The sequence below is a fragment of the Grammomys surdaster genome, unplaced genomic scaffold, assembly GCF_004785775.1.
Source record: "Grammomys surdaster isolate TR1022 unplaced genomic scaffold, NIH_TR_1.0 797, whole genome shotgun sequence".
Lineage (NCBI taxonomy): Eukaryota > Metazoa > Chordata > Mammalia > Rodentia > Muridae > Grammomys > Grammomys surdaster.
This window is the reverse complement of record NW_021605216.1, coordinates 1,371,689-1,380,477: the sequence shown is the minus strand read 5'-3', so window position 1 is coordinate 1,380,477 and position 8,789 is coordinate 1,371,689.

Genomic DNA, 8,789 nt, shown 5'->3' with positions numbered 1-8,789 from the left:
CAGCGTGGTAAGCTGATGTTGATGACACTCAACTCCCCACGCTCTTGTTTCTCTGGAAAAATTATCTCCTGCTCAGCGCAGAGGACAGACTCTGCCTGGCATAACATCATTTTTCTTAATTTTTTTTTGAGACCTTTACATATCAAAACTTCATGAAAACCTCGATTCCCCTCCTTTCCTCTGTCCAATTCATCCTAGCCACACTCGCTCTTCAAACTCATGGCTTCCTATTATTTGATTATAATTGTTACACACATGTGTTTATAAGTCCGATCTTCTAAGATCATTTAGTACTGCTTAACTGTATTTAATTATGAACTCTTGCAATTATGGCATAATAGTATTGATTGTCAGGGTTTCATTTTTAATTATTTATTGTGTTTTGATTGTTTTCACCACTTGTAATATATCTCTCCACTCTTCTCTAGTCAGTACAGTTTGACAAATTCTTTTATAATGATGATATTAATATTACGTGTGTGTGTGTGCAGAACTCAGCAGACAACCTTTTGTGTTCGTCCTTTCCTTCCACCTTGCTTGAGATAAGACCCCTCTTATCATTTCTAGCTCTAAATTAGATCCATCTGGCTGCAAATTTCTGGGTGTTCTCCCATCTCTACCTCCTATGTCCCCATAGAATGCTGAGATCACAGCGGTTGCACTGTGGTGTCCAGATTTTACATGGGTTCTCAGGATCCGAACTCAGGCTCCCGCAGCAAACACTTTAGTCACTGAGCCATTGCCCTCACCTGTCTCTGTGACCTTTAAGGATTTGGTTGTAATCAATACTGTGAATATCTCTTTTTGTTGATATACCTTGGGGTTCCCTGGGATCTGAATGTTTCTAGTTCTCTAAACCTTGAGTTTCCCCTCACCATCAGATAACTCTGCTTTCTTTTTCTTTGCTGCTGGAGGACACATACCTCAGCAAGCCATTTGACCGACAGCCTATCAAAGAAGCTGTGAGCGATTCCACTCATTTTTATTCTTTGAATCCCCATCAATTTTTTCCTGCTTAATCAAGTCCATTGCTTGAATTTTGGGGGTAATTTAAGCTCAGTCTTCACTCTGGTTTTCTTGCAGAATTCATTTTGCTCTTTTCTTTCTGTGTCCAGACCTTTGTAACTTTCTATTTGTTTTCTTGGTGTGGTTTAGATGTTTATCTGAGTCCCCTTGCAGCTCACTGAGCTTCTTTGAAGGAGTTACTTGGGATTGTTTGTCAGGCAGGTCAGGGATTGCCAAGCCTTTACAGCCAGTGTTTTATAATTTACCTGCTAGTCTCATTCCAGTCCTCACATTATTCATGCCCCTGTGGATTTACTTTCAAGTCCATGCTTTTGAAAGGAGATGTGAGGGGTTAGTTGGCAGGGCTCATGGGCGAGCTGACTGTTAAGGTCTTCGGATGGCTAGTTGGTTGCATAGTTCCTTTAGCACAAGACTACAATTGGGTTTGCTGAGAGCTGTGCTAAAGCCTTGGATCAAGGAAGCAGACCTTGAGTCTGTGCTTGCAGGGGATGATCTTAAGTCTGAGTCTGTGCCCATCAAATCAGTGTCGGAGTCCTGGAGCAGGCTGAGTACTGAGGTCTGCGATGGAGTCATGCGCTCTGCTCATGTGTTCTTTCTCTGTGTAGGCGTTTCTCTCTATGTTCCTCCATGCACCTTAGGGGAAGAGCTGCTTGGATAATGGACAGTCTCTCTTCTATCTTCAAGGCTTCCAAAGTCTGTGGTTGGTCTGCAGAGCACTGAGGCCTCCCACTGGGATTCTTAACTCATTGGAAGTTGTTGCAACTGAGGCTTCAGGATGAGCATTGCCACTTGGTGACAATGAGACCTTTCAGTAGTAGCTGCCTAGTGCTCCCTGTAAGCATGCCATCTCATCGAGGTACAAAAGAAATGGTGGACGAAACCTGAAGTCACTGTAAGGTCTCCGAGGTATTTTTATGAGAATTAGCTCAACACTTGTTTGAGGAGCTCCCAGCTCCTTCCCTTTCTCACCCAGAGTGGGCTCAAACTTGCTGCGTGGCTGAGGATGAACTTTTAGCCTGATCCTCCTGCCTCTCTACTTTAGTGCTGGCACTATAGGTGTGAACCATCAAACCCACTTTATGTGGTGCTGGGAACTAAAGCCAATGCTTCGCAAATGCAAGACAAGCATACTGCTAACTAAGCTACAGTACCCACTCTACCTAAGTTTCTGTAAAGAGATGTAGTACTGTGCTAAAAATCTGATTCTCAAATATAGGTCCCTAGTCAATGTCATTTACCAGGTCTGAAATATAAATACCGTCACACCGAGTGGAAACACTGAGTGGTAACACCGAGTAGACAGTGTGAAGTCACTGAAGATTGTGACAAGGAGAGTCCACTTCTGTGGCACAGAATAAGTCTCTATACTTATATCACTAAGATAACACAGTTCCTGTCCCCTCTCCCGTGTAAATTTATGGGAATAAGCAATGTCACCTCTTCTCGACAATGCTACCCATGATGCCTTTGGAAGAACTATGGCAGGTCTAACCTGAGGAAAAGAGGTTACAAGAGTGCATTCATCCCATCTATCAACATTTTTCTCATAGTAAATCCTGTAAATTTCTGCACTCCTTGATGCCAACCTTATGCTTTCTCTTCTTGGCCCTATTACAATCTCTTTCCATGACAAATTAATGCCTGACATGAAGAACAATGCAGGTTCACATATCACAGCCCCACACTTTGAAGATAAAACCCCTTAGTCATAGCAAATGGATGAGCACCTACTTTCTTCCTTAAACAGGAGACATTCTGAGCTGAAAACCTATAATGCCTTTCTAGAGAACTGGCATCCCAGCTCTAAATCACTGTGGTATCTGGGCATCCAACAGGAAATGATCTCTAGTAAGATGCCCAAGGATGCTTCCAGGCCTGACTTTCCCAAATATTGAGCCACATTCTGTGAGTATGTTAATTCCTTCATCCTCCCCACCTAAAACCTTTTATTTTAAACATAGAATAAAGAAACCTCAGAGCTATATGGCTGAAGCATTGAGCAGGGTCCTTTGATGTTTTTATCCGTGATTGAATGTATTCTGAAGGAACAGCCCATCGAGAAAAATTATGAGCCTTTTGTACAAACTCGAAATGTAGAGTGGTAAAAATCTGTCAAATGGAGAATTTTATTGTGCATAAATCTACCTTAGCTGGTATTCATTAAATGGGTCTCTCACTGTTAACAGTGTATTCCACCTTGGCACACATAGCTTTTAATTCATTTAACTAACATTCCCTCTAGATGTGAGTGATTGCCCTTGGCTATAGGTTTATTTGATTTTTTTTCCCTCTGACTAAAGTCTAATTTTTTTCAAGTTCTCTTTCTAACAGATTGACATTTCTGTCATTGGATTTTTTGGATTTGCCATGTCTCCATAGCCATCGATACCAGTCTTCTTTCCACATGGCCCTCAGGGGAGTGGGAAGTTTTGAGTCTCAGTTTTCAACGGACGCAGAGATCAGAGTTACAGACTTGTAGTCTTGATTAGATGCTGGTTATGAGAGCACCAAGGACCTTGCAGAGAAGGGATGGTGCTGTATTTGGGATACGCTTCCCAACTTCAATTTTTCAGTGTGGCAGGGCTATCACACAAAGCATTATGGGAGATACATGAACCCCAGGGGAAGAACAATCATGAATTGATTCTTGCTTTTTCCCAGGTGAATGAGTTCCTTTGTGGGAAAATGACCTAGTTTTCTCTTACCCTCAAATGTTCTTTCTTTCCTTCCACTTCTTCCATGTAAGGCATCAGAAGGTCATCACTAGATGGATACCTGACCTTCAATGGCCTTACCTCCAGATTGCAATCTGAATAAACCTGCTTCCTCTATGAAGCATCTAGTCTCTGGTATTCTGTTACAGCAACAAAAACTTACCAAGACTAATAGTTTAGAACTGGAAGATTTGTGTTTTCCTGGACAGATGTTGTATTGTGAAAATCTCCATAACTCAAGCAGATATAATGGATCAACAATTGCTTACCCAGCAAATACTGGCAGAGTAATATCAGAGATTTAACAGTGAAGGAAAAATTATTAAAAATAAATTAGAAGTTTCATCAAATCTGGCCATTTTCTTCAGACAGTATTCTGATTTGGTTGGCTTATGTCTCTTTCAAGAGCTCATGTGTTCGAAACTTGCTCTTTAGTTTGGTGATGTTGGGAGGTGAGACATAAGGCCTAGCAGAGGGTCACTGGGTTGGATGCTGGTAACAGAGGGTCTGTAGGATTCCAGACTCTTTCTGGCTTCCTGTTAGGTAATAAGATCTATTGTTCTTCCCACATATGCTTCAATCAGGCCCCACAACGTCCTGGTGGAACACCTTTGGATCTGTAAAACTATAAATTAACATAAAAATTCTTCCTTTCCTAGTACAGAAGCCAGTTCAGTGAGTTGAGTGCTAGACGTACCACAGGATGACTTGATATAAAGCCCTCAGCATCCAAGTATGGCCACAAGAGCTTTTAACCCCAGTGTTGAAGGAGAATGGTATGGTGGTAGGAGACTTGATGGGGCTTGATGCTTCTCAGAAAATAATATTCCCAGTGTACTCATAAGGACATTGATGCCAAGAGGGATCACATCTGAGCTAATCTCTTCATTTTTAAACCACTCTACAAGCTGCTGCCAGTCAATACCCCAAAAATAAGATGCTTGATTCAAGCTGGAAAGTCAATTGCTGTGTTCTAAAACATGGTCAAACTTGACTGTTATTTTAGTCATTATTTGTTGACCAGTATTCAATGAACAATTCAGTTTTAAGTGAGTTCAGCACTTTATTCCCATATCAGAAAAACATCTGTATACCACTAGGATGTGGATGTATCTGCCAACATTTTCACATGCTGAAATTTCATTCCCTCAAAGCATGCAATACTAAGAAGATAGGAATGTAATCTAATTGTGGTTTTTTTGAAGTAGGAGCTCTAAGCAAAATTCTAGGTGAGATAATCTCCGAAAGGTGGAGTCCCCACCACTGTAAGATGAGAGAGATCAAATAAGACCCATGAGCATATACATTTCCCATCTTCTGCAACATGGATCCCTGTACCTCTTAAGAGTTTGCTAGCAAAAAGGAGGAGTAGCCCCTTGGCTTTCATCTTCAGAGACATGATTCATAATTAGCATATTTCTTTATAACTTATCTACCCTGTGGTATTACATTATAGCACCAGAAGACAAAGATACATACAAAGGGAGTTCTGCTTGTTTTTACTAGAAAAGAGAAGAAATCCTTTTTTTTAAAGGTACAAGAACAATTAGAAGCATCAGAAGCATCATATAGTATGAGTCCTAGGTCCAAATTTGTATGTACTTTTGGGTGGTGTTCTCATAAATTGAGCATTTTGTTTTATGGTCCCCTGAATAACAGACCAAAGTGATGAAGCAGGTATCATATGTTCTGGGTAGCTGGATGACAGTGTCGCTGAGCAGTGGATGTTTGTGGAGAATTCCCATGCCTCAGTTCATTGTACCCTCTCTGAGATACTGATAGGGAGACAGCTCACCATACCTAGTTTCAGATGAGAAAGCACATTCATACCATCACATGAAACATCGGGTCCCATCCTGCTTCAGAATCCTGCTTCTCAGATTCCAATTCCTACTCAGCATCACTGTTCAGAATTCCAAACCCCTGATATTTAAACCCTTGAAACCCTGCCATAGTGACTTTTATGTCCAGATGTTATGATCTCCAATCTTTTCATGCCTGGTTTAATTTATCCATTTATTTAGTTTTATTTAAAAAAAAAAAAGGAAAGCCAAGATTTGTTCAGATTGATACGTTTCTCCCTTTCCATCCACATGACTAAATTAGAAGACTTTTCTTTCTGGAGAGAGGTCATTAAAAGGCACAAAGAATTTTCTAGATTGGAACACAATGACTCTAAGGTTGGATCTTGCAATACCCCAGCACCTTAGAACAGAATGTTTTCTACAGTAGTACTTCACTGCTAGTTTAACTACTTGAAATCAACAACAGAAAGAGGTTCTTATTTCAGGTGAAGAGGAAGTAAAAGTCGTGCAGTTATTGTGTTCAGACAAGGATCTGTGTCCTGGTACCTGTTGAAATATCCAGACTTTTGTGTCCAGGCAATGACGTAGACCAGGGACACATAGTTAAATGGAATAGTTTGTTAAGAAAGATAAAGCACTCCTGAGCATGATGGAAGACCAGAAAACTGAGAGAAAAAGCCCTACCCTGGGCCATGAGGGGCGTGGCCCTTCATAGAACATTTACAACTCAGCACCCGCATTCTACACTAGTACATCACTGACTCTTCTGACTCATCCCTGATCCTCACATGAAGTCTAGAAAGAGAGGGGCAACTAGGCTTTATTGGAACATTAATTTCTTTTGTTTATTAATCACAATCTCTATTCTTTACTCTTCAGATCACATTTGGACTGGATAATTTGCCTGAGAAAAGCTTTGCAATGTTGCTTTCTAGGAGATCAGATATTTTTCATGTATTAAGACTTGTTTTTTTCTTTTGTCTTTTTCTTTTTTGAGACAGGGATTCTAGCACATACTGATCTCAAACTCCTTATGTAGCTAAGGATGGCCTTGAACTTCTGATCTTGCTGACTTCATCTCCATTACTTTGGGATCACAGGCATGTTCAACCACACCTAGTCTGTACTAGGGACCAGACAGAGGACACTTCACGCATGCCAGGCTAGCACACTCTCAACAGAACCATGTGCTCAGCACCTCATCTCTGTATCTTTATGTAATAACTAAAATCTACATCCTTTAGTGAGTAGTTAGTCCATGTTAGACACTGTACTAAGATATTTACATCAATAATGTTGATTCTTATTATAGAAGCTATGAGACAGGTACTATTATTGTCTCCATTCTAATGATTGAGAAATTGAGACAACACAGTGACTCCAAAGCACCCTCAGCCAAGAGGAGAATTCAAAGAAGGACTGTTTGACTGACTTCCTGGAAACATGAAATTAATACCCTAAGCCCAGTACCATTCTGGGTATTATGAGATCTGCTAAAAAAAAATCTATTCTACTCCTGGTATCAAGAGCTTAGTGTCTACCTTTAGAGAGAATCCCTTTACATGTAAAAACATTGAGATGGGGAATTTCATTGCATAGTTCAATGCAAAAGCAAGATGTGACCAGAAGACTAAAAAGACATGAAGCAACAGGAACCAAGCTATCTTCCTAGAGATACTAGGTTGCGAATCCTATGGGAATGACTGGCTACTGGTGCTCAATTTTGACATCCCCCCAGGATTTGGAGGATGGGGTTAGCATATAGCACTCCATGTATTGCTCTGCCACCCCACATAGGGTACCAGCACAGGAGAGAAAAGACAGGAAGGAACCTACGTGCAATTAAGCCCTGATTCTTTCCAAAGGTCCTTTCTGAAGCTCAATAGTTGAGTGCTGCAGGATAAAAGGGGATGACAATAAAGGAAAGAAAAATGGACTGATGATGGGGCTGTGGATAATGGTTCATTATAGGTCAGAAAGAGAGGAAGCTGGCTGGAGGTGGAAGGGGTCTCATCCTGACTGTGGAGAGGATATAGCTCCAAATCTGTAATGCAGAAAAGGGAAGATTTGTGGAGAGCCTTTCAGCTGTGAGCAAGCACAGCTTTCAGTTTTTCTTTCTTTCCTTGGGACATGATTTGTTCTGACTTGATAGTATCTTTCCAGCAAAGCCTGCCTGCACATGTGCTAATTAACAGGCACATAGAAGAGTCCCAAACCCACCTCCTGACGAGAATCCAGAAAACAAGCTGAGGAGATCCAAGAGAGTAAAAGACATACAATGCCAACTCCTAAACCAAAGTTGTCAGTGTGTGGCTGAGGCTGATGAAAATTCATTATCCTTTTATCACTGGGATACTGGGATCTGGTAATTCAATATTTCACAGGTACCCTAGGCAAGTGGGAAAAGGGGACTTACAATTAATTAAGCATCTATTCTCTCCCAAGATCATTTCTAAAGGTTGTTATCTAAATTAAGAGGAAATAAAAAGTAAGTAAATGAACGTGTCCTGTAATGGGGTTTACACTAGTTCATGGAAACTGGTCCACTCTGAAAAACTGGGTGAAAGGTAATGTTCACTCAGGAAAAGTCAGCTCAGTTTTTCCAATTGTGAATTAAATGTCCAAAGCCATCTCTTGAAACTTACTGAGAACACCCATTATCTTATATTTAACTAAAAACACATATATAACATATGAGTACATATGTAGACATAAAGTTTAAATGAAATTATGCCATGCCTTAGTTTGGGTTTTTATTGTTGTACCAAAACACCATGACCAAAAAGCAAGTTTAGAAAGAAAGGATTTATTTGGCTAATACTTACACAGCACTGCTCATTATTAAAAAGAAGTCAGGAAAAGAATTCAAACAGGTTAAGAATCTGGAGGCAGGAGTTGTTGTCAAGGCCATGGAAGGATGCTGCTTATTGGTTTGCTCCCCATAGCTTGCTCAACCTGCTTTCTTATAGACCACAGGACCACCAGCTAAGGGGTGGCACTACCCACAATGGACTGGGCCCTTTCCCATCAATCACTAATTAAGAAAATATTCTATAGCCAGATCTTATGGAGGCATTTTCTTAATTGAGATTCTTCCTCTTAAATGACTTCAGCTTATGTCAAGTTGACACAAGACTACCCACCACATGCCAGTTAGGGTTAAAACACACTCCCAAGGGACACAGACTAACAAAACCTTCAGTGCCAGGTATGTTGACCAAGGTAGTCAAAGAGACTACCTAAA